The following is a 27,592-nucleotide window of genomic DNA, read 5'->3' on the forward strand; positions in this document are numbered from 1 at the left end:
GGCAAAGAACGATGAGGGCAAAGATGTACAAAAACCCCCCTGTAATTTCTCTAATGGATGTAATGGATGAAGGCTGCAGCAAATGATCTGATTCGCTGTCTATGACATCATCCTTGCTAGGCCGCCTCCCAGTTGGACGATGTCATCAGCACTGAGGCATGTCAGTGCTGTAATGCAGCAGGACCCTAGCTACACATTCGTATACAATAGCACAGGGCTAAAAGACACAAAAACATTCGAGGGCAGGCAGGGCGTGCATGAATTAAGTCAAATTAGTGTTAGGGAATGACCAAGTGCTACAAACTCAAGATCACTGTTACCAATTCAGATTCCAGTCCTTTTTAACCCTGATCCAGTTTCTCACAATCCAGATTAAGTGTCCCAAAAGTCACAGGCAGAGAGCACTAGAGCAGACACACATCATCCCTTAATGCCCATGTGACACAAATCTGATTAACACAAATGTCAACATCATCACAAGATTAGGAGTTATAAAACACACATTTACTACATTACAAAGCATTATTTTGTTTATGACATCAAACAGCATTTTCTCAGAATAGAGATCTGATCGATTTGAAATACCTCTGTTAACACAGAGACGCTTTGAATGGTTGCTGCAATTCAAGCTTCAAAAGGGACACAAACTCCATGAACACATAATTCATATACGGACTGTTTATTTACACTAAGTGCAAGTAGTGTCCCTTGTTGGCAAACACTATTTACACTAGCTCCACCCACTAATGTCTGGTTGGCCCACTCAAGTTTTAAAAAAAGACTCTATCGTCTTCAGTGGTGCACTAGTAGTGAGTAAGGCTCGCAGACCTGGCTTTTAACGTGATCGATGTGACTTTGAATCTGTTGTTTGCCGAACTTTTTTTTTCAACAAAAATTAAAATAATTTTCTAAAAGTGGAAATAAACTGAGAACTAGTATTTAATAATATTAAAAGTGTTTATTGGGTAGGGTTTGGGGAAAGTGTAGGAAGGGTTTTTATTCTCCCAGTAAGGCAGCATCCATTTAATAATTTTAATAAATATAATCATTTACACTCTATGATATTATTGCATCCTGTTAATGTACAAAATACTGAGGTGGAAATACTATCTGCCAATATAAAAAATAGATAGCATCTAATTACTATTTACTCTTATTGCAAAGAACTGATACTTCTATCACTATTTTCACTGTGAATAGCATCTATTGCTAAGAAAATATGCTATTTTCACTTAGAGTAAATATTATCTATCGCTATTTGCACTTAGTGTAAATAGCATCTATCGCTAAGAAAATATGCTATTTTCACTTAGAGTAAATATTATCTATTGCTATTTGCACTTAGTGTAAATAGCATCTATCGCTAAGAAAATATGCTATTTTCACTTAGAGTAAATATTATCTATTGCTATTTGCACTTAGTGTAAATATTATCTATTGCTATTTGCACTTAGTGTAAATAGCATCTATCGCTAAGAAAATATGCTATTTTCACTTAGTGTAAATACTGTCTATTGCTATTTGCACTTAGTGTAAATAGCATCTATCGCTAAGAAAATATGCTATTTTCACTTAGAGTAAATATTATCTATTGCTATTTGCACTTAGTGTAAATAGCATCTATCGCTAAGAAAATATGCTATTTTCACTTAGTGTAAATACTGTCTATTGCTATTTGCACTTAGTGTAAATAGCATCTATCGCTAAGAAAATATGAAGAGTTTCATTGCAAAATGAGATAAATCCATTTTTTTAATTTTTCAAAAATCTTGTTTTTTGGTTGTGCATTCCAATTAATATCAATTCAACTGCAGTTGGTTTGTTTTGATTTAAACCTTCATAACTTAAAAAATACAGCTACGTAGCACCATAAAACAAAATAATAACATGATAACATAATAATAAACATGTTTTGACAAAAATGTTAAAAACGGATTTATCTCGTTTTGCAACGAAACTCTTCATATGCTATTTTCACTTAGAGTAAATATTATCTATCGCTATTTGCACTTAGTGTAAATAGCATCTATCGCTAAGAAAATATGCTATTTTCACTTAGTGTAAATACTGTCTATCGCTATTTGCACTTAGTGTAAATAGCATCTATCGCTAAGAAAATATGCTATTTTCACTTAGTATAAATATTGTCTATCACTAATTGCTCAGTGTAAATAGCATCTATCGCTAAGAAAATATGTTATTTTCACTTAGTGTAAATATTATCTATTGCTATTTGCACTTAGTGCAAACAGCTGCTGCCATTAATATAATTGAAAGTAGTACATAAAATTAGCAATATATTCATATAAACAGACTGAAAATGAAGCTGTCATCACTGATAATCTTCTCCAGTTGAATTTGAGAAGCAGATCAATTTGATTCACGAATGAATCATTCACAAGGACAGTTTTATTAAATATATCTACCAATTCCTTGAAACGTTTGGACTCATAAGAACTATTCTTTTATAAAGTGGGCAGCATTACAGTGAATAGGAAGATTATCAGTGAATGTTGACTCCTCATTGTGCGTAGTTTTGACTTTTTATTTTAAATTTTATTTTATATGTTTGGGGTTGATACGATTTTTTCTGTTTTTTTATAGAAATCTGTTTTGCTCACCCAATGGCTGCATTTATTTGATCAAAAATGTGAATGAATTGTGAAATATTATTACAATTTAAAATAACCGTTTTCTATTTTACGCTTATTACTCCAGTCTTCAGTGTTGCGTGATCCTTCAGAAAACATTCTAATATGCTGATTTGGTTTATTCTAATTTATTTGAAATAGAAGTCTTTCGTAACATTTCTATTATGACAACTTTCTGAAGATTTTTAGCATGGTAATGGATATGACAATGTTAACGTATTTGGTATTGGCGGAAGAGATCTGCTACGTTGCTGGTGCTGAATTGCTGCTGCTGTTGATTAATGCTGTTGTTGTAGATTATTGCTGCTGCTGCAGAGCAAGAGGAACTTGCTACTGCCAATACATACGCTGATACACTGTTGTGCATATGTAAGACATACTGCTGCTGCACAAATAGCATATATAATTACCCATAACAGATCTATACAGGTGGAGCTGGGGAAGGTGGAGGGTTTCTGAAAGTGCGCTGCAAACTGCTATAGTGCTAACCAGCCATTGAAATGTTGTGACCTCATTGGCTGCAGATTCGACATGAACCAATCAGCTTGAGCTAAGTAGTTAATGCTGTGAATATCATTAGTTTGCATTAGAACCCATCAGCCATCTAGAGTTTCATGACAGAATGAGGCATAAATGCCTTTACTGTCAATTTTTATTAATTTAATGCATCCTTGCTGAATACAAGTATTAATTAAAAGTATTAATATACTGATCCCAAACAAATATCTGAATTAATTAGGTGGGAAAATCCTTGCAGGGCTTGTTTTTGTATATGTGTGTCTGTGTCCATGGGGTGTGTGCTCCCAAAATTCTCTGAGCCATTGGGTGTGTGTAATGAATGCCATATGTCTGATGTCACTTAATGAAGAACCACATCAGTCCTGCTAAGAAAAATAGTTTAAGTCTGTAGTCTAAACTCACAAAATCACAATCAAACACATAATGCGTGACCATTCTCTATTATGCAACCCTTCAAAATATCCCACAATAATAATCTACACAAAACCACCCTGTTTCTATCAGTCATTGTAAAACAATAGGGATTTTGTAATTGTACTACATGAGTGGTTTGTGCATTATGACAAGGTCACATTGGTTGTTATTGGAAAACATGTGACGGTTTGTTGTTTGGCCACTGCTGAGATGAATGCTAGGTTCGGAAGAGGAAGATGGGAGGTAAACTTCCATTTGAGGAAAAGGGACTGCTGGTGGAGTGCAGGAAAAACATCTGAGGAACAGGCAGGGATCGGGGTGGAGGACTCACTATGTGTCCCGTCTCTACTTCTATTGTTTACATTTTCCTGAGGCTTTCCCTCTTCCTTCCATTCAAAGCACATTCAGAATATTGCATGACTTTAAGATCATGATGTCGAAGACCCGTGGACTCACTCAAACCCCAACCCAAATTCCCAACTGAAAGAAAGACAAAAGTGACATTTCCAGAAGAGATTTGAAGGGATGATAAATATTCATGTGTGAAAGATTTTTGTGTTTCTCTCTTTGCTACATAACAAAACAAACACTGCAAGCACATTCTCTTTTATTGCATCTGTTGTTGCTCCTGCTGATCTGCACCACTGTGAATTTCTAAAGCATTTACCTCCATCCATTTTAAACCACTGAAGAAGAAGAATAACAGACAGGAAGGAGGAGAGGTGAAGATGCATTTCCACTCAACCTATGCAACAGCTGCCAGAAAAAGCTCTCACCGTGCAAAATGACAAGCGTGGCATGTGTAAAAGAATGGGGTGGACAGGGGAGAGGTGTGGGAAAGATGTTCTGCCTTATACTGAAACTATTTCCCATCATCCCCCCATCAGTGTCAAATCACAACACATTATAAAACTCTACCTGAATATTTTAAGAACAACAGATGGAAAAGGGAATGGTTTTAGTGTTAAGACAGAAAATGTGTCTACATATTTTTTTCCTTAAATGTCCTAACCATAAAAGCGAGCTATGATTCACTGCTGATTTATGCAACAATTATAGTTTTATACTTGTTTTTCCTCTCTTGTTATATCCAACACTCTCTAAACTAAAGGTTCCAATTACAAATGAATAAGTTCTTGACACATGAAACAATAGAAGAGTTCCACAAAGAACAAATAAATTAAATGCTGCAAAGAACAATTGTAGAAGATTTATTTTCAAGAGAAAGACATATAACACATGTAAAACTTCTCAAATTTACTTAGGAATGCCCTGATATTAAAATCTGATTTGATAATTATTTTCATGGTATGGCCAATAACCAATACTTTGGAAGCCCTGAACCACATGGTGGGAAAAAAAGAAAGGAAAAAAGAGAGAAAACTTATGGTGGGGAGAAAAAAGAAAAAGAAAACTTGTCTCATTATTTCGAGATATTAAGTCGTTATTTTGAGATATTAAGTCGTTATTTTGAGATATTAAGTCGTTATTTCGAGATATTAAGTCATTATTTCAACATAAAAAGTTGTTTCGACATAATATCTTGTTAATTCGACATAACTCATTATTTCAACATAACTCATTATTACAACATAATATCTTGTTATTTCAATATAATAAGTCGTTATTTCAACATAATAACTCGTTATTGTATATCAAGTTTAAAAGGTGCGCACAATTCAACATCTTAAGTGGTTTGTTTGTTTGTTTGTTTTATTTAACAAAATTTAAACGGTGCAACAGCAACGTGTCGGTTTGCAGTTCCAGCTTTTACTAAGATTGTTATTTACACGTTAGGATCGTGCCTGACGGATAAACACCCATTAGGCAGGTTATTTCCACTTTTAGAACATTATTTTTATTTTCATTGAAAATAAAAAACCTTTCTGATGTGAAATGTGTTGGGAAAATAGAGAAGAGTGAGCTTGGAAAAAGGCGGATTCGAAACTGTGGCAATCACAGTAAAAACTGGGACTGCGAACCGACATGCTACTGTTGCGCCACTGAAGTTATTATGCCGAAATAACAGCTTATGTTGAATTAACGAGATATTATGTCAAAATAACGACTTATTGTGTTGAAATAACAACTTAATATCTCGGAATAATGACTTATGTCGTAATAACGACTGATTATGTCAAAATAACGACTTAATATGACGAAATAACGACTTAATATGTCGAAATAACGACTTAATATGTCAAAATAATGACTTAACATCTCAAAATAACAAGATATTATGTTGTAATAACGACTTATGTTGAAATAACGACTTAATATCTTGAAATAATGACTTAATATCTCAAAATAACAACAAGATATTATGTTGTAATAACAACTTATGTCAAAATAACGACTTAATAGCTTGAAATAACTTATGTCTTAATATGTCGAAATAATGACTTAACATCTCAAAATAACAAGATATTATGTTGTAATAACGACTTATGTTGAAATAGCAACTTAATATCTTGAAATAATGACTTAATATCTCAACATAATAACAAGATATTATGTTGTAATAACGACTTATGTCAAAATAACGACTTAATAGCTTGAAATAACGATTTATGTCGAAATAACAACTTAATATCTTAAAATAACGACTTATGTCATAATAACTTAATATCTCAAAATAACTTGTGTCATAATAACGATTTATGACGAAATAACGACTTATGTCGAAATAACGACTTTATATCTCGAAATAACGACTTAATATCTCGAAATAACAACTTATTATGTTGAAATAACGAGATAAGTTTTCTTTTTTTTTCTCTCCCCACCATAAATTTTCTTTCTTTTTTTCACCATGCAGTTCAGGGCTTCCGTAGATAGTATATGATATATATGTCAATATGAAATATTTCGATGCTAATTATAATGTCTAAATAAATGAGCATGAACAATTTAATATTTCAGATTCCCTAATATTTATATATAATATTGATATATTAGACCAAAAATGAAAATACTTCACAAACAAATATTTACAAAATTAGAATTGGTCTAACCGACCAATATATCAAGCATCCCTACATTTTCTTGATCTGTCCATAACTCAAGTCTGTTATATTTCTAGAGAAGGAGGTTTCATCACTGCATAAACAAGCCCAAAGTGGCTTTCTATTTTCCACTTCATCTAGCTAGACTCACTTATCTGAACACATCAGAGGCTCTGGCACAAAAAGAGAGACCAGAGGTCATGACGATAATAAAGATGTTACTTTAAAGTGAATTTGGATTCCTTCGCAGCAGCGTCTCATAGTGATGTTACTGGCCAGATGCATTAATCTATCCATGCATGTCAAGTTTCACCTAGTTCATTCAACTGCCTGCAAACATATTTATAGCCCAGACACATTCCAGTCGCATGAAAACGAATAATCGCGTAACCACAGCCAAATAGGCCTTATGGAAAATCGCATCCTTCCTAGCAGCCAGTAAGCTTTTTCCAGTGAAATTGCCCTCAATGCAGACATCAGAAATTCATCTGTTGAATTAAGACCAATCCGTGCAGTGCAATTTTGTACATTTGTGCTAACAGCTGATTATAAAGTGGAGAAAGATAAGGCATCATTACCATATGGTTAGAGCAGATAAATGAGGAAAAAAGAACGAGTAAGAGACAAAGTGAGATGACATAAAAGCGTAAAAAAAGGTCCTGACTGTTAGCAGTTAGAAGGATTTCATCCATTTTTATTAAGATTAGCCAAGTTTAATACCCAAAGACTCACTAAAGACCAAACATAATTAACCACTCAACACTTACACTCTCTCACACACACACGCTCATGTCCAGCTGGGATGAAAAGAGCACATGGCTGATGAATCTGTAATTATAAGATGAAAGTGAGGACACTCTTAGGGATTATATGAATGTTCCATAAACCCTCAGAAATGATGGAATAGCTAACTTTTTTCTCATTCAGTGTTTCCTTAGGGGAGACAGGGAATGATGTCAAGAACTTTTTGCTGGTATTTATATAATATAATATAATATAATATAATATAATATAATATATTATAATATAATATAATATAATATAATATAATATAATATAATATAATATAATATAATATAATATAATATAATATAATAACAGTTTTTTTCTGATTATCGAATCTGATTGGCTGAGAGCCGTGCAATATTCCCCCAGTATCAGCACTGGTACTGTATCGACAGTATCGACTGTCATGGTGGTCGAGCAAATCCACCATATTTTTTTTTTTTTTTTTTTTTTACAAATACTACTGTTGTTGTTTCATGGGATGTAGATTTAAAAGTTTTTATATGTGACTCAAATATATGATTCATATATAAACATAGCGCCTATTTGTGACCCTGTACTACATAAAATTGAAACTGAGATTTATACATTATCTGCAAGCTGAATAAATAAGCTTTCCGTTGATAATTGGGCAATATACAACTATTTGGAAATCTGAGGGTGCAAAAAAATCTAAATATTGAGAAAATCGCTTTTAAAGTTGTCCAAATGAAGTCCTTAGCAATGCATATCCACTCACAAAAATACATTTTTAATATATTTACGGTAGGAAATTTACAAAATATCTTCATGGAACATGATCTTTACTTAATAACCTAATGATTTTTGGCATAAAAGAAAAATCGATAATTTTGACCCATACAATGTATTGTTGGGCATTGGGCATTTGGGCAAATATACCCATGTGACTTATGACTGGTTTTGTGGTCCAAGGTCATGTTTTACAATTTGTTTATGGCACTTTTCCACTCGTGGTACTACTCAGCTTGGCTCGGTATGGCACGGCTCGGCTCGTTTTACTTTCAGTTTGCTTTTCCACTGCAGTTAGTACCGCTTCAAAGTGGGTGGGATTATAGACTGATCGTTATAGTTGTGCCGCCTCTTCTGCTGTCAATCCGCTCCTCATCTACCAACAAGTCTGCACCTCATCTACTGACCACAAGCCATTTCTTTTTTCAAGTTGCGTGCGACGGTCATTTAAAGCAAGTCGCTACGCAAACAAATGATACTGCGGTGGCTGATACTGGCTATTTAAATCTAGCGGGTTTGGTGTCTCATGTTTCAAATCCAATGACGCTGGTAGTGATGATTCTCTCTGACCAATCAGTGATCTGAAGTGTTTACACATCACATTTAGTATCGGTACGGCTCACTTGGAATCTTAACCGAGGTGGTACAATTTAAGTGAGCCGTACCGTTCTATCCCATGCAGTGGAAAAGTGGCAAAAAGTGAGCCGTATCAAGCCGTACCGAACTATACCATGCAGTGGAAAAGCACCATTAGACCTCCTGGCCATCAGCGGCCATTCAGCGCTCATGTACCCACAGAGAACAGCTTGTTCTTGGTCAGTCCTTCAGGAATTTGTTTTTCAAAAATAGTAAAGTTGCTACCAAAACTTGCTACCATGATGCTTTTTTCTGGGTGGCTAGGATGTTCTGAGTGGTTCCTAGATAGTTGCTTACTAGCTCAATTCAAAAGAGCTTATCTAGGTATGATATAGCCAATATATATGCCATGGGTGACTTCTTCAATGTACATCTATGGGATATTTCCACACATCCATCATTTGCTATAGGCCAAACTCCTGTTCAATCACATAAAAGTAATAGCACACCTCTAACTCAGCAAGATGCATGTTTTGAGGCATCATTCATATCCGAAGCGCAAACAGTGCAGGGTGACTTATGCACCAGAGTTTTTGTCAAATCTGTCTTGGGCTGCAGTGATACAGTATGAGCCTCCATCTGGCATCAGTGAAATATCCACTGCCTCTCTTTCAGGCTTGGTGCCATTTGTAGGTGATCTGCTCTTGATTGCCTAAGTGGTTCCCATGGCAATGGGGTGCCTGTGGGTTACAGGCTAATCTGAGGAAAATGGTATAGGCTTCTTCATGCATTACTACCTGTGGGGATGTGATCGGTGCAGAAAGGAGGGCACATGGCTGATTTCATAGATCTCAAAGGACTATGGTTTGATGCTTTGAAGAAAATGCTGACTGTATATTTCAATGTGTTAAGTCAGGGGTTTTTAAACTTTTTAATGCTTCATATTATAAAGAGAGACTTTGTTTTCTGAATTGAAAAAATTGTGAGGTTATCAATTTGTCGTACTAAAGCAAAAATAAATGTAACTGTATATAAGTATTATAATACAAAGAATAGAAAAACATTTTCATTTCAATTCAAATATATTTGTATAGCACTTGTCATCATAAAGTTATTAATAAAGCAACTACAGAAAATAGTGCCAACTAGTGATCGCAAAACAATTACATGAAAAAACATTGCATTTTCTGCAGAAGCCTCAGCAGCCCCGTCCCTACTGTGTTTATTCAGCTATGACTATCATTTCTTGAGATCCTTGATCCTGTGTGGCCATTTAAGTACTTATTATTTGGCTCTCTGGAATACTCGATTCTGATTGGTCAATCACAGTATTCTGCAGTCAAATTTTTTAAATAATGACTGCTAAACTTTATAATGACCATCCTAGGCAATCAATTTCCAACATAGCAGTGCTATTTCCAGGTCTCTCGTATGACCCCACAGTCTCTCCTCTCACATAAAATAGTAACTCAAATCAATATTTAATGTCCATGTATTTATTCTACCGCATCGCGCCAGGATCCTGATCATCCTGTCACATTTATTTTGCGATAACTACATACATTATACCATATGGGTTTTTGAAGGAGCAAGATAACGAGCAACCACAGTAGTTTATATTTATGTCAGCTGTTAAACTGAACAAATAAGCAGATACATAACCAGTCTCTTAGGATTTGCCTTTAAACTCTCAATATTCCATGTCACAACAAGGAATCGCATTTTACTTCACGGGATAATCAGTCTCACAGCAAGGCATACAGACAAACCACGGACGGCTGATGTAAGATCACCACTATGAACCCTGCATTCAGATCATAAAAGAGCAAAAACAAAGACTATCCATTCATCCAACATTCCCTTCTTTATGTGGCAAACTATAAAAAAGGGCTTAAAAACCCCTACACAGGCCAAGCGAGCTAGCAGGTCAGGCTTATGTAAGTTGTGGGTTGCCTCATTCCTCACCACGCCGTGAGGTAATAGCAGTGGTGAGCTGTCACTTTCCCGCCATCATCAAGAGAGAGAAAAATAGTAAAAGAGAAAGCTGAATTTAAAGTTTAAGTATGTATGTTTTCAACATATCCGCATTGGAAAAACATGATTAACGGGGTAGATTATTGACTAATAAAGACTTATTTTCATGTGATTCCTTACACAATACTATGTCCTGACCTCAAAACAATTTTATCATAATGAATGATTTGTAAACTAATAGCTTTTGACATTTGCATCACATAACCACCTCTACATACATGGTTTTTCTGACATAGAAAACCCTAACCCTAACCTGGTTCAACATTGTACTTGTGATGCGAAGCAAGTCCAATGAAACACGGGCCATGAAAAAAGAGCTCAAAGACTTTTAGAAAAACAGCTAAAATAGCATAGTTCCTTCAGCAAATGTGTTTTTAATCTCACATTTGCTTTTGTTAAAGGGTTAGTTCACCAAAAAATTAAAATTCTGTCATTAATTACTCACCCTTATGTCATTCCACACCCAGAAGGCCTTTGTTCATCTTCGGAACACAACTTTTTTCATAAAATCCGATAGCTCAGTGAGGCCTGCATTGCCAGCAAGACAATTAACACTTTCAATGCACAGAAAGGTGCTAAAGACATATTCATGTGATCACAGTGGTTCAACTTTAATGTTATGAAGCGACAAAAATACTTTTTGTGCGCCAAAAAAACCCAAAATAATAACTTTATTCAACAATATCAATACAATAATATCGACAAATCTTTTGTAGAGTGTATCAAACTGCCAAAGTCACACCCCAGTGGTGAACCATTGAAATTTCGAAACACTTATCACTTAACAGCGCCTCGTTTACTGAAATCACACGCTCCAAAACAATGATTCCAAACAAAAGATTTATAAAGCTTCAAAGCTTCATGAAGTAGTGTTTTGAAACCGCCCATCACTAGATATTGTTGAATAAAGTCGTTATTTTTTTATTTTTTGTTTGGAGCACAAAAAGTATTCTAGTCGCTTCATAACATTAAAGTTGAACCACTGTAGTCACATGACCTGTTTTAAATATGTCTTTGGTAGCCTTTTGGGCATTGAAAGTGTTAATTGTCTTGCTGGCTATGCAGGCCTCACTGAGCTATCGGATTTTATGAAAAATAACTTAATTTGTGTTCTGAAAATAAACTAAGGTCTTATGGGCGTGGAACGACATGAGGGTGAGTAATAAATGACAGAATTTTCATTTTTGGGTGAACTAACTCTTTAATACTATTAGTTGGGTTTATTGTAGGTAGTACATTATTTTTTAAACGTAATAGAGCATGGGTTTAATATTTTGGTGTTAAAATACTTAATATGCAGAGACAATCAGAAGTTAGCCATTTGTAGGTTGACTCTACTAAAAAATGTAAACAGTGGCAGCACCAAATCATTGCTATTTGTTTGAGCATTCCAACCTGCCCAGCATGGCAACAGTTTGACCAATAGCGTGAGTTTTCTGCTGTACTATCTGTTAGTACAACCAATGGGGAGTGTTTGGAAAACCTGTGTGAAAACAATTAGTATTTTTGCAATTTTGTTTTGAGATGCTGGTGACACTGAAACTACACCCTTCAGCTTCAAGATTAGAGAGTTAAAAACATGGCTTTCTGAATCAAAAATGGGCTAAAAAGGTATAAATGAGGGAATACAATTTATATAGTTTTTATCTCTTCCTTTAAAAATAGCTTTCTTCTTGAAGAGAGTTGCTGATCACTATTTAAATCAGGCCAGCCTTTTCTAAACACTACAAGTTCTGGAATGACTTCATTTACCCCTACATGTGTTTATTTAAGTTCAAACACTTGCAGGGTTTTGTTCAAAGGGAAAGGGATTTGTCTTTTTACTGTCCGACTAGAAAGTAGTTCTTTCCCATTCCAAAAGAGAGCAAGATTAGATAAGTGCTGAGGAACCTTTGAGGAAGTTTGTTAAATGAGGCCGATTCAATTAGCGATTAGTTCGTATCTTTCAGCCAGTCTTGTGTAAAAGGGGCATGTGCTCTCAGACGAGATTAATATTTAATGAAGAACTGATGGATGAAGACTCCTCTGAGATGGTGCTACAGGTGCAGACGTTCAGAGCTCAAGAACAGAGGAAGCGCGCCGATATTGTGTGCCGAATCTAAGAGCAAATGTGTAAGGAAAATAAGCACTGAGAGTAAAAGGTTAAGTCCATCTCAGTTGAGGCAGCTGTTTCATCTGGCTCTCACAGATGGTTCAGTAATTTTCACTATGACATCACTGTCTTGCCTCCTATTTTCTTATTCTCAAAGATTGCTAAATATTGTGTGGGTGGGCACACACAGAGAGAGGAATGGAAAACTTAGGATAAAATGGATCTATCAAAAGCCAAAAAAAACATTTTTTCACCGTGTCAGCACACTTAACTACAGTATGTTGCAGGTCATTGCATACAATATAGTGTTAGAATCACGGCAGCATGTTTTAATGGCATTAGTTTCAGTTGACAGCCTGATACAAAACTGGTACACAAAAAGTTGGCAAAATTCACAAGTTCTAATCTGTCTGGCTGACCACTAGGCAGCTTTCTGGAGTCTAGATGTTTTTATCAGTCCATAAAAGTTGATCAGACTATCACAATTGCTGCATTCACATCCAAGCTGCTTATTTAATTTATGTGAAAAACTGCGGCAAAAAAGAAAAAAAAAAAAGTATTTCCATCCCATGTTTTCAAGAAAACAAAACCATGGAAATAGACGCAAATTATTCAGTCACATGACTTTTTTAATAAGCATATAGGAATTTATTCTGCAAATGTTTCCATTTTAGTTTAAGTGCAGGTCTGAATAAAATGTTTATCCACCTCAAGTGGGCATATGTGTTTTTTAATGCATACTTTGGTCATTTTATTCACATGTTGAAGTTTCTGTATTTTATTTTCCATGCAGTATCACACAGTTTACATAAAAATATACGGACGGAAACCCAGCTATTGAATGCTTCCTTGCCCAGAGGCGTTAAAAACACAAACTATCACATGATGATCAGACAGCTGGACATGTGCTGCGATTCTTGGCCAGAATAAGCTGCATATTGATAGTCTGGCTTGTATGGCATGGCACGTTCACTCTCCAGGGCCTCAGGCTCCAGACTCACAACACTATTGAAAAGACCAGTGCTGCGTCCAAATTTGCACACTATCTTTCCTAAATAGTATTCGAAGTTAGAATTAGTGTTCCCAAATTGTAGTATGTTGAAATAAGTATTCCAAAGATACCCGGATGATCTACTTTTTCCAGTTAGTGCAGATCCTTGCACACTCTAATATTGCCCATAACACATTGCGCTGTGGATGAGGATTCGATTAGAACTACAAATACAAATAAAAAGTGTTAAAAAACTTCAAACATGACAGATGTGCAAGACCGATGGTTAAAGGGATAGTTCACCCAAAAATGAAAATTCTGTAATTTATTACTCACCCTTATGTCGTTCCACACCCGTAAGACCTTCATTAATCTTTGGGAACGCAAATTAAGATATTTTTGTTGAAATCCGATGGCTCCGTGAGGCCTACAAGCGACGAGAATATTTTTGGCGCGCCAAAAAAACTAAATAACGACTTATATAGTGATGGCCGATTTCAAAACAATGCTTCAGGAAGCTTCGGAGCATTATGAATCAGCGTTTCGGAGCACCAAAGTCACGTGTTTGACACACGATCCGAATCATGATTCGATACACTGATTCATAACGCTCCGAAGCTTCCTGAAGCATTGTTTTGAAATCGGCCATCACAATATAAGTCGTTATTTGGTTTTTTTGGCGCACCAAAATATTCTTGTCGCTTTTTAATTTTAATATTGAACCACTGTGCTCACATGAACTGATTTACATATCTTTTTAATACATTAATGGATCTTGAGAGAGGAAATGTCAGTGCTGGCTATGGAGGTCTCACAGAGACATCAGATTTCACAAAAATATCTTAATTTTTGTTCCGAAGATTAACGAAGGTCTTACGGGTGTGGAATGGCATGAGGTTGAGTAATGAGATTATTTTCATTTTTGGGTGAACTAACCCTTTAAGCAGAGCGGTTAACATAAAGGGGTTTGAGTGATTCATAATTAGTAACTAACCTGATGAAAAGATATTTATTAAATGTTATCCACATGATATTTCATCTGCAACAGCATTGTGAACTTTTATAAAGATGCGTTCGGTCATTCAATTTTAAATGCATCATTATGCAAAGATGAGGAGAGTTCTCCGCATGAAAGACCCATGACTGGCAGATCAATGTGCGACTACATCTCTCTCTGAAACGGTAGGAAATGAAATGTAATTGAATGTGGAGGATTTTAACTGGTACAAGGTGATTGACATGGCAGTTTAAATGGTTACAGGTTGCGTAACTAAGCGACAGAACGTCTGTTAAAGACGCAATTATGATGAGGTAGTATGTCCCAAAGCACACACTCAAAAGTATGTACTTTTTCTTCACAAAAACAGTACATACTTTTAGGACATAGTATAAGTAGGCGAATTGGGATGCAGCACAGAATTGCAAGGCAGCTAGCTAGACCAGACCCGCAGCAAGCAAGCAAAAACCTGCTGGTCTAAGGTGGTATTTTGAGTAGGGAACTTCACCTAGAGCTCCCTGATAGGACAATACAATCCCATAATAATCACCTAGTGGACCCACAAATCAAACACCCGGATGCATTTAAAAAGCTAACGGTTGATAACGTATCCTTTTTGGCATTAAGGGTAGTCATTGACTATATTGTCACCAAAATACTAGTCATAAAACTGAAATTGACCATAATTATAAGTCATAGCACTTCAGCTGGGTTGGAAAATACAAAATGAAATCAAGAATACAAAATATAATGACCTTCAAGTGAAGTGAGCAGAAGAACATTTGCTGGTTGAGTGCTTGCTTTAGCAGGCTGCTGCAAGGACAGAAAAAACTCAGAAGTGCCGAATAAGTAGCATCCTCTGCCCAACAGTTAAGAGTCTATTACACTGGCCTCATTTCCTGGCTTCTGAATCCTGACACACACACACGCTTGAACACAGATCCAGAAGCTTCCTCATCATAAAACTCAACTTCCAGCTATCAGCACTACTGAATCGTACTTAAATTTATATCCAGCATCTCTGGATAAACAACCTTGAGAGAAAAGCTTTGATATTCCTTCCAGACACGCATGGGATGCGGCCCAAGACTTCCAGATGCAAATCTACTTAAACAGCATGGAGGGAGAAACTCGGAAAAGTTGTCACAACCCAGAGGAATTCTGGCTGCCGACATAGCTCTGAAACCAAAGAAAAGGAGTTCAGATTTCACTTGATTATAAATAAAGTCAACGGCATCTGAATAATTCGCAACTGACAGGCACTGAACGGTATCTCATGAGATAGTCATAAAACATGTTTACAAAACTACAAAAAGACTTTTAAACAAATCATGAAGGCCAATGTTGGGTTACAATGGAACGCCGACAGTGGTAAGAGGGAATTCTCAAAGGGAATGCGTTGTCGCAAACAATATGTTTGTATATTTATGTGCATGCCGTAAAACCGCAATTCTGTGGTTGCACAATGATAGATAGAGCGCTCAATGACAGATGAGTCGTTACTTTCCAAGTAAACATGAAAACCGCAATATTGCCATGTTTGGTCAAAACTAAACTTTCTGAAGAAGAAAGTATTAACGGCACAAGATGTTTCACACCAAAACAAAGTTTTATTATGTCCAAGAATGATCTACAAAAAGTTGAGAAACTACCATGACACATGTCAAATGTTTGCCCAAAACTTTTTAGAGCCCCTCAACATGCCTCCACATCCTTCCCCTAAATAACAATAAAATATGAGAGACATTGCAGACCATTAAATGGAATGAATAAATGCAAAGGGAGGAAGACTATAAACTTGCTGAACTGTAAAAGTAATAAATATGGCACTAAAGATGCAGAGGTCTGGCTGTGGAGTTGGCATTTGAGTTTTAATTGCACTCTAAACATGTCTCAATAAAAGTTTTTTTTAATGCGCTACAGAGGAGCAGTGGAACTGAACAATGTTTCAAATATCCCTTTACAGCTCTTTAAGTATGGAGAAAGAGAAATAGAGAGGTTGTGTTACTCACCCTATTTGCCCTGTCCAGGAACATACATCCAAACAACACCCGAAGCATGAACAAGGGAGCAAGAGCGAATGAGACAAACTCCGCTTGCTACTGCTGATGCAGCAGGGAAACTTTTTTTTTTTTCTTGTTGTAGGGCTGCTCCTGTTCCTCCAAACCCTCCAACTCTCTCTCTCTCTCTCGCTGACACTTCCTGTGCTGTCCCTTTACACCAACTCAAATCACTCTCCCAGATTCAGCCAAAGAGCATTGTTTAGACAGGACGTGTTGTGTGAGCGTGTGTGTTTTTGATTGTGTGTTGCGATGAATGCAGGTTTTGTAACTCTCTTGGCACTCCCTTGAGCCTGGAACACCTCATTGCGAGAAGAAAAACAGGGGAATGGAGAACTTAGAGAAGAAAAGAAAAGGAGATGTGTGACAGAGAAAAAGAAAGAGCCACTGATGAAGAGTGAAGTGAGAGAGGGAGAGAGAGAATCCCTTAAGCTAAAAAAAAACATGTGGAGGACTTCCTGCTATGGAGCCCCCTGCGACACAAACTTGAGGGCCATGTGTGTGCGCGCGTCTGTGAATTTAGAGCTTCCTCTCAAAATCCCTCAGTTTGCTGTTAGAATCAAAGCCAGATTTCAGTCTTAAGTGATCACAACAGAACATCTCCAAAACACACAATAGATCTGTCTTAAAACCTGCTGAGGTTTGCAAACTGCCTAGCTGTTTTCTAAGACAGCATCCTAACTGTTGAGGAACATCATAAGTGATCAATCTGGATCGCTTTACATAGGCAGCATCTCATGAGAGACATGACCTGCAATTGATTTCAGTAGAGTTTTCTGTTACCATGTTGCTTAGCACAATACTAGTCATGCACCGAAATGTTGGCAACTGAAAATATTTGGCATGGAATTCATTTTTGGCCAAAATAGTCATCGAACGAAACAGTTAGCACTTCTCTGATGATTAGTTTTGACATCTATTTCGTGCACACAGTGTGGATAAGCTACAAACATGTCAGCTGTGTAGATGCACTTCATTGTTACCAAAAATGATGCTATAGTAGCAATATTTGTTGGGCTGAAATATCAGTGGCTCGTGCCAAAGAACTTTACTTTGGTTCACCTGTAAACACGATACCCTGAACAGCATACCAAGTTCATTTATCCATTTACCCAAGTTAAATTACCGAAACTTTATTTTTCAGTTTTGGTTATTGGCTAAATGAAAAAATGTAGTAAAAATGTAATTTCAGTACACAATACTCTAAAAACAAATATTGGGTAAAACAATACATTTATAAATACATTTAACAAATTATATAAATACTTTTCACTATTGATTGAATTTGAGCTTGTCGCAATGCATTCTGGGATTGCTTTTAAAAAGCAATGAAAGACATGTGATGCTAAGCTAATAACATGAAAATTTAAACATAAAATACTTTGCATAAATATTGGATAAAATAATACCTTTGTAATAACAGTGAACTATTACCATCAATGTTTTCAGTTCTGAATGAATTTGAGCAATTGTTGCAATGCATTGTGGGATTGTGATGAAGATGCGATGAAATAATCTGAATTTAATAATATAACCACAGAGAATACTATAGAAGCTTGTTTCCCCCACTGAATAAAAAATAAAAAAGATAATTGCGACTTTTTATCTCAAAATTCAGACTTTTTTCCGCACAATTTTGACTTCTTTTCTCATAATTACGAGATATAAACTCGCAATTGCGAGTTATGTCAGAATTGCAAGATATAAATTCACAATTGTGAGAAATAAAGTCAGAATTGCGAGATATAAATTTTTTTTTTCAGAATTCTGAATTTTTTCTTGCAATAGCATGTTGTAAAGTCAAAATTGTGAGATAAACAGTTTTGAGAACAAAGGTCAGATTTGTGAGATTGCGACTATATTTAGTTTATAACTTGCAATTCTGACTTTATAACTAGCAATTGTGTTTATATCACGCAATTGTGAAAAAAAAGTCGGAATTGCTAGGTGTAAACTCGCAATTGTGAAAAAAAGTCAGAATTGTGAAATAAAAAGTCCCAATTAACTTATTTTTTATTCAGTGGCGGAAACAAGCTTCCATAGAATACTAAGGAGAACACAACCATAAAACACTGACGAGACTGAACAAAGAACTGAAGAAACTAAGGGCTTAAATGCACAGGGAGAGTAATCAAGGTAAAACAGAACAGGTGTGTGGAAACTAATTAACAGCCAGGGAAACTAACTAGGAACTCTTTTAGGCAAAACAGGAACAGAACACAGTGAAAACAGACTACATAAGTCACAGGTATCTTAGGATGTTGCATAATGTCGAGAACTCTGTAATATGCTGTCTACATAGGCAGGTTTTGGATCAGAGCATAGGCTATGTCTGGAGTGTTTATGTATGTATGTGCGAGTATCATACACTTGCCGACTTTGTAAAAAGTTACAGAGAAAAACCGGGCATCATACACTACCAGACTTTCAAATCTTTCCAAAAAACAACAAACTCACACAGAAGCACACGCCTCAGGAGACACATGACAGATGAAACAAACTTGGATGTGGTGGAGATGACCACAGTTGTTGTTGTAGCGACTATGTGTGCTGAGAAAAAATGAGCCAAGCGCATTTGGATGCGGCCTTGGGTGGGTAGATGTGGTCAGTACTCTACAGATTACAACGGAAGTTAGAGGTGAGTGGTGCAGTCAGTGCAGTCACTAATTTGCATGTTCTGTTTGTTTTTTTTCTTTCCTATTCAATTTGTATTATATTTTACTGCAACACTGGTAGACAGAGGACAGGTTTCAGTAGTGATGTATCATACACTACAATTAAGTTAAAATCAGCTCAAAATATCAATGTTTTGATATCCTCCAACTGGATGGCCAAAAAATTGGGTCTGTCCCCATCATATACTACAAGATTTTCTGTGAAATCTGTCAACAATGACTGTCCAAAATCTGCAGACTGGCGCAGATTTTCTGCAACTATTTTCAACTCGGCTAGACTGCAAATTGGGGGGAAAATCTGAACAAAAGTGGTGTAGTGTATTCCAGACTTTATTCACTGGCAGATGTACTGAAAGAGGGGAGGAGTGAAGAGGAGTGAAGAGTGAAAAGACATAACTGTCCTTGGTTATCTGCAAAACTTACAACACTCAGGAGACGCTGACTGACACACTCAGCCCTGCCCCCAAACACTCACACACATGCTAAAACAAACACACACATACACACACACACACGGATACAGTCATGTGGATGTCAAGAGACACTTGTATAGGGTATGCTTGAGTGCTTCTGCAAACACAATACACACAATGAGCAGAGTGTATTGAGCGCTATAAAAAATCAAATCAAATAATAAAATAAAATGTTCATACTTTTAGTGTATAGTATAAATACGCAAATTGGGTTGGAGCATCTGCCAAATTTTGCTCCTGATCAGTTTTTCCTGCCAAAATGTAACCTTACTGACTGCAAACACACAACATACCTGTTAAAACAGGCCCTCCAATTTATTCTCACTATAAAAAATAAACCATGGGGTGTCGTGATAAATTAATATGGTTTAGAAGCAAAAACTGAAAGCAAGAGGGGTTAGATGAATCTACTGACAAAAACAAACATGTAAGTGTGCACAGACAATGACAGCTAATATACCTTTCACGCTCTCACACACCTTCCTTTGCATCATTATTATAAAAACACGCCACATGCATGCTAGAGAGGACTCACCTACAAACACTCAAAACCCAGAGAACTTGGAAAAATATTAGCTTTGTAGCTGGAGGGTTGCTGTGGTAGTCAAGAACACGTCACAAGAACAGAACACAATATGTTTAATTCTTTATTCTGTTGGTGATCTGACAGCCCTACGGGTCTGTCTGTGGAGGAACACAATATGAGGATAACTCATTGCCAGTACTTTCAAATGTATATAATGTTTGGGGTGATGTAGCACAATGGTTAATGCTCTAATTAAAGGCTGTAAGTTCAAGTCAGTGATATCATAAAAAACCCCTCATGTTTTACTTCCTGTCTATACATATTTTGTTTTATAGAAAAGCCAAACAATAAATTAAAGGCATACTTTTTTATTATTATTTCTTTATTTCATATAATGCCACTTTTACAAGATGTAAAATAAGTCTCTGAAGTCCTCAGAGTGTGCATGTGAAGTTTTAGCTCAAAATACCCCACAGTTCATTTTTTATAGCATGTTAAATTTGTCACTTTTTGAGGGTTAGCAAAAACGCTCAATTTTTGTGTGTGTCCCTTTAAATGCAAATGAGCTGCTACTCTCAAGAAGAGGGCGGAGTTTCAAGAGCTCATGTTAGCAGTGCAGATTACCTCAGAAATGCCAGAAATTGTTCAGCCTTTTATGTTCAAACCGGAGTCGGACAATGATGGAGAGACTCAGGAAGAAGTGACAACATGTAGAATGCAACAGGACGTTTCTGAATGGTTAGTTGATAAATTTATGTAGCTGATGTGGAGCTAACTATCTTAAAGTCATTGATTAGCATATTCTGTCATGATAATCTATAAATCGCTCTTGTGGGAACTGATGCCTACAGAGTCAGAGAATATATGCTGCATGAAGATAGAACAGGTATAGTTTAGTTTAATTACGGTTGTAACTTTTGTCATCCTGCATTTATGACATGCTATTGCATTAGTGTTACATAATGTTTTGCACATTACAAATCACTTCACCATACGATTTCAGTTATTACAAAGCACCTTACAAAAAAACATCAAAAGAATCAAAACCCACACTGACCAAGCAAATATAGTAAACAAAAGGATAAAAGTTATTTCCATGTTTTTTGCCACAAAATTACATTTTATTATGTACAGAAAGCTCTTTCTCCCACTCTCTCTTTCACACTCAAACACACACACACACACATACAGTACAGACATACACTCGCACAGAAACATGTTGTCAGCATTGCTCTGACAGTATTTCACAGGAGCTGACAATAATTTAGCAACTTAAAAGCTACATGCCATTTCCCACTAGCGAGATAATAACGGCGATGTTCTTGAAGCAGATAAACTTACAGTTTTGCCACAATTACTAGCTCTAAAATGACGTTTTAGAGGCGTGGGATGAGATGCGTAAGAAATTAGTCCTACATACAAGAGTGTTTTAAGGACGAAAACCTGACATATATCTTGAAATACAACATCTAAACACTGTCTTGAGGTGTGGTAACCATAGTATAAGTGGAATAATTGACTCTGGTCTGTTGAATTATTAGAAAATAATGCACACCCGATTATTATTATTTTCTAATAATTCATCAGTTATTTCTTACTTAAAGGTGCCCTAGAACTTTTTTTTAAAAGATGTAATATAAGTCTAAGGTGTCCCCTGAATGTGTCTGTGAAGTTTCAGCTCAAAATACCCCATAGATTTTTTTTATTCATTTTTTTAACTGCCTATTTTGGGGCATACTTAGAAATGCGCCGATTCAGGGTGTGTGGCCCTTTAAATCTGGTGCTCCACGCCCCAAGAGCTCGCGCTTGCCTTAAACAACATAAAAAAAAATTCAAACAGCTAATATAACCCTCAAAATGGATCTTTACAAAGTGTTCGTCAAGCAGCATGTCTAATCGCGCAAGTACAGTGTTTATTTTGATGTTTACATTGATTCTGAATGAGTGTGAGGCTATATGCTCCGTGGCTGACGGCTAATGCTACACTGTTGGAGAGATTTATAAAGAATGAAGTTGTGTTTATGCATTATACAGACTGCAAGTGTTTAAAAATGAAAATAGCGACGACTCTTGTCTCCGTGAATACAATAATAAACGATGGTAACTTTAACCACATTTAACAGTACATTAGCAACATGCTAACGAAACATTTAGAAAGACAATTTACAAATATCACTAAAAATATCATGTAATCATGGATCATATCAGTTATAATTGCTCCATCTGCCATTTTTTGCTATTGTCCTTGCTTGCTTACCTAGTCTGTTGATTCAGCTGTGCACAGATCCAGACGTTCTGCCCTTTTCTAATGACTTTCATAATGTTGGGAACATGGGCTGGCATATGCAAATATTGGGGGCGCACACCCCGACTGTTACATAACAGTCGGTGTTATGTTGAGATTCGCCTGTTTTCCGGAGGTCTTTTAAACAAATGAGATTTATATAAGAAGGAGGAAACAATGGAGTCTCACTGTATGTCTTTTCCATGTACTGAACTCTTGTTATTTAACTATGCCGAGGTTAATTCAATTTTTGAATCTAGGGCACCTTTAATATACAGCCATACTTTAAATCAGTGAAAGAATCCATACATCCAAGGAAACAGAGAAGAACTAGCCAGTGATGTCAGGAAATAAGGGCTGTTCAAACTTGCACTAAACGCCACTTACATCTTATTCACATGGAAACAAATTCAGATGAACTGCAGTGATTATTTCCAGCATTCCCAGCCACTGAGCATGCTCTAAATATCATTTTTCTGCAGGCTACAAAAGTTCATGAGCTGACAGGAAAAGAAAAACAAAAAACACAGACAACGACAGCTTTTCAAGTGATTAGATTTGATCGCCGGTCCAGGAAGGCTTCAGATTAACTATAACTCTGCAATTTTGAGTTTTTCCTTTAATTATGCTCAACATTCCATGATCCTCTGTCTCCCCGTGAGCCTGAAGGAATTCAGAGTCAGATGAGATGAGATGATTGGTCTGGCTGTCTGAATGATGATATCATAATGGCTGAACTCATTCCATTTCCTGAGTCTGATTATGGGGACGTTTATCAAATTCTAATTTGCACAGAGGCAGTTACTGACTTGTGAACCTAAAATGAGAAACTAACTCATCTCTGCTCTGCACACACACTAGACAACAGTAGACAAGTAGGAGCTGTTATAATCATGTATATAAGTCTTTTATACAAATTAGCATTTATTTTTTTTTATGGACGTCATATGCCTGTTGTGAATGTGTGATGAAGGTGAAGGTTTGTTGTGTGAAATTTTTATATAGCATTCTTTGACATTGGTGCACAAAAAGTATTCTCGTCACTTCATAACATTAAGGTTGAACCACTTTAGTCACATGAACTGTTTTAAATATGTGTTTAGTAGCTTTCTGGGCATTGAAAGTGTTAATTATCTTGCTGGCAATGGAGGCCTTACTGAGCCATCGGATTTTATGAAAAATATCTTAATTTTTTTTTCCGAAGGTGAACTAAGGTCTTACGGGTGTGGAACGACATGAGGGTGAGTAATAAATGACAGAATTTTAATTTTTGGGTGAACTAACCCTTTAAAGCATAATAAGATTACTTCTAAAAGCTGACCAGACAGATGACTGACTCATAGTTTAATAAACACACAGCCAAATAGAGCAGCTTCTGCCAATTACAGAAATCTGCCCTATACACTAAGTATGCTTAATTACCTAATGGCATGAACAAGACACAGTCAAGCTAGGCCAGCAAAACAATATCTGTCTCAACAAGTAACGATTCCTCGTCCGATCACCCAAACACACATCTTTCAGTACCTTTTATGGAGACAGTTGTTGATGTTTCAGTCACTGGCTCAATAGATGTTGGAGAGCTTTAAACGAGCACATGCTGATTTACAGCAGCATGAATCTACACGCTGTCTTACGACGTATATCAGCTCTGCTTGGTTCTTCAGTAAATCAAAGTGCTGCGAAACTGCAGCCAAAAAAAAAAATCACCCTCAAACATGAAACATGAAATAAAAAAAATAGAAGGCCACTTAAAACAATACACTTTCGTGACAATAATTCTTAAAAAAAATTCAAAAGTGTACTTTGTAACAATGTCAAATTAAAAGTTTCACTTTGAAGTACATTTTAAATCATTGTTTTAATATTTTGTCATGTTTTAAGGAAGTACACTTATTTTGATGTGTTGACTAACATATTAAAGCACATGTAAAGAATGTGATTATAATTTTAACTCTACAAAGGGTTCTGTCAGGCATTTCATATAGAACCTTTTAGGGGTTTTTGTCATGGCATTATTTTATGAATTTATTTTTAATTCATGAATTTTGTTTTAATTAATTTTCCATTTTAACAGGAAACTTTTTATGCGTTTTGGCTTTTCATTTACATGACAACAACATATTAGCATATTATTTTGCTAATATATTTAAATGCAACATACAACTTTCAGTAGAAATGGCATAAAAAGTATACTTTAATTTACCATAAATGCATGTCAGCACACCTTAACTATATTTTAAAAACATAGGCCTGGTTTCACAAACAGGTCTTAGATTAAGCCAGGATTAGGCCTTAGTTCAATTATGATATTTAAGTAGCGAAAAAAACAAACAAAAAAAAAACATTACTGGTGTGCATCTTGAGACAAAACAAAGACACTGACATATTTTAAGATGTCAGTGCAAGATGCTTTCAGTTAAAACAGCTCAAACATGCATTTTAGTCTGGGACTAGCTTAAGACTTGTCTGTGAAACTGTAGATATTCTGACTTATTTTGGTCAAAAAACACTCTAAAGCTCAACTAACTGCATTTAATATAAATTATAATACTGTATATTTTTTCATAAAATTTCAATTAACATGCAATAAACATAATTTTTGAAGGGGACACAAGTAATACAGCCAAAGTTTTACTTATTAGGATATATGTACACAGAGGAAAGCCTTACTACTATTTATTATTAGTGTAGCATGGAGACTGTGCAATTATACTTATTCTCAATGTTTCTCTTTGGTTCAATAGAAAAACTGACTAATTAACCAAAAAAATCTTCTTCAAAACCATTTATTAATTGCAATATTTTAAGTTGTTTACAACCAAGTAACCAAAATATGATGAATACACATTGAGCAAAACCCAACACACAACAGTAAATCTATTAGCCTAATTAGAGTTCACACATATGCTTATCACAATGTTAGCTGTAGTTGGTGTGGGTGACTTATTATCCAACAAGCTATGGTAAACAAGCTAACAAACAATCTAGCTAACGTTATAATCACTAACATAGCAGACTCACAAAAAAATACATCAGTTATCATAATTTTTTTTTTTTTTTTTTTTTTTTTTTTTGTGATGACTAATTACTCAGCATCATCTGTCTTAAAGAGAAAGTAATCACTTCATCCAATGTTTAAAGTGAATAAAATAGCCTTGACAGCCTACTTATTGGAGTTCCACAACTACTATCTGAAGAACTTTATTCTCTCCCGCCGGACTGACCCCCCTGCGATTTACGCCTATGGTACGTTTATAAACGCTACTTAAATGTTCTAATTAAACTAAGGCCTAATCCTGGCTTATCTAAGCCCTGTCTGTGAAACCAGACCTTAAACTATAATTTCCATAATAAGTGCTTTAAAGTGTACTTTTTTTTAAAAGTGATGCTGCTGGGTATTTGACGTTCATCACTGTTGCTGTGTGTTACTGGACTCTGGGGCAGTTTTTGAAGAGAGAACTCAAATGCCTCATTGTTTTATGAAACAGCTATTGACCCCCAGTTTCACAAACAAGGCTTAAACTAGTCCTAGACTAAAAAATAATGCTTGAGCTATTTTAACTAAAAGCATCTTGCACTGACATATCTTAAAATATGTCAGCATCATTGTTTTGTATGAAGATGCACACCAATAATGTTTTTTCTAAGGCACATTTATAAAACCTACTTAAAGGAGCCATCGAACGTTTTTTTTACAAGATGTAATATAGGTCTAGGGTGTCCCCTGAATGTGTCTGTGAAGTTTCAGCTCAAAATACCCCATAGATTTTTTTTTATTCATTTTTTTAACTGCCTATTTTGGGGCATAGTTAGAAATGTGCCGATTCAGGCTGCGGCCCCTTTAATTGCTCACACTCTCCGCCCCCTCCCGAGCTCTTGACTCTATCATTGCATAAACAAAGTTCACACAGCTAATATAACCCTCAAAATGGATCTTTACAAAGTGTTCATCATGCAACATGTCAAATCGCGTAAGTATGGTATTTATTTGGATGTTTACATTTGATTCTGAATGAGTTTGAGGCTGTGCTCCGTGGCTAACGGCTAATGCTACACTGTTGGAGAGATTTATAAAGAATGAAGTTGTGTTTATGCATTATACAGACTGCAAGTGTTTAAAAATAATGTAAATGTAAATTTAACCACATTTAACAGTACATTAGCAACATGCTAACAAAACATTTAGAAAGACAATTTATAAATATCACTAAAAATACCATGGATCATGTCAGTTATTATCGCTCCATCTGCCATTTTTCACTGTTGTCCTTGCTTGCTTACCTAGTCTGATGATTCAGCTGTGCACATCCAGACGTTAATACTGGCTCCCCCTGTGTAATGCCCTGAACATGAGCTGGTATATAAATATTGGGGCATACACCCCAACTGCTACGTAACAGTCGGTATTATGTTGAGACTCGCCTGTTCTTCAGGGGTCTTTTAAACAAACGAGATTTATACAAGAAGGAGAAAACAATGTAGTTTGAGACTCATTGTATGTCATTTCCATGTACTGAACTCTTGTTATTCAACTATGCCGAGGTAAATTCAATTTTCAATTCGATGGCACCTTTAAATGCCCTAATCCTGGCTTAATCTAAGCCTTGTCTGTGAAACTTATGCTATTTGCAATTTCAGTCATTTGCAAATTTTGCCATTATAGCCATTTTGTTAGCTTCAATGAAACAGCTCTATTGACCAATCAGCATCCTGGAAGTGAATTATAGGGCTTTTGCCACTTGGGACACAACAGAAT

The 27,592-nt window shown here is 35.9% G+C and overlaps 1 protein-coding gene across 6 annotated transcripts in view; it reads right to left on the reverse strand.

Annotated features, from left to right (window-relative positions):
* Positions 1-27,592, reverse strand: part of si:ch211-285f17.1 (sickle tail protein homolog) — a 176,234-nt gene that overhangs the window by 85,762 nt on the left and 62,880 nt on the right. Inside the window, exon 1 of one of the 6 annotated variants that reach the window (XM_067378549.1) lies at positions 16,828-16,946. The exons of the other annotated variants lie outside the window; for them this stretch is intronic. The gene's annotated coding sequence lies outside the window, so the exon portion shown is untranslated. Of the gene's footprint in view, positions 1-16,827; positions 16,947-27,592 lie in introns of those variants that run through there. 6 annotated transcript variants of the gene reach the window in all.

The sequence above is a fragment of the Chanodichthys erythropterus genome, chromosome 23, assembly GCF_024489055.1.
Source record: "Chanodichthys erythropterus isolate Z2021 chromosome 23, ASM2448905v1, whole genome shotgun sequence".
In the NCBI taxonomy this organism is placed as follows: domain Eukaryota; kingdom Metazoa; phylum Chordata; class Actinopteri; order Cypriniformes; family Xenocyprididae; genus Chanodichthys; species Chanodichthys erythropterus.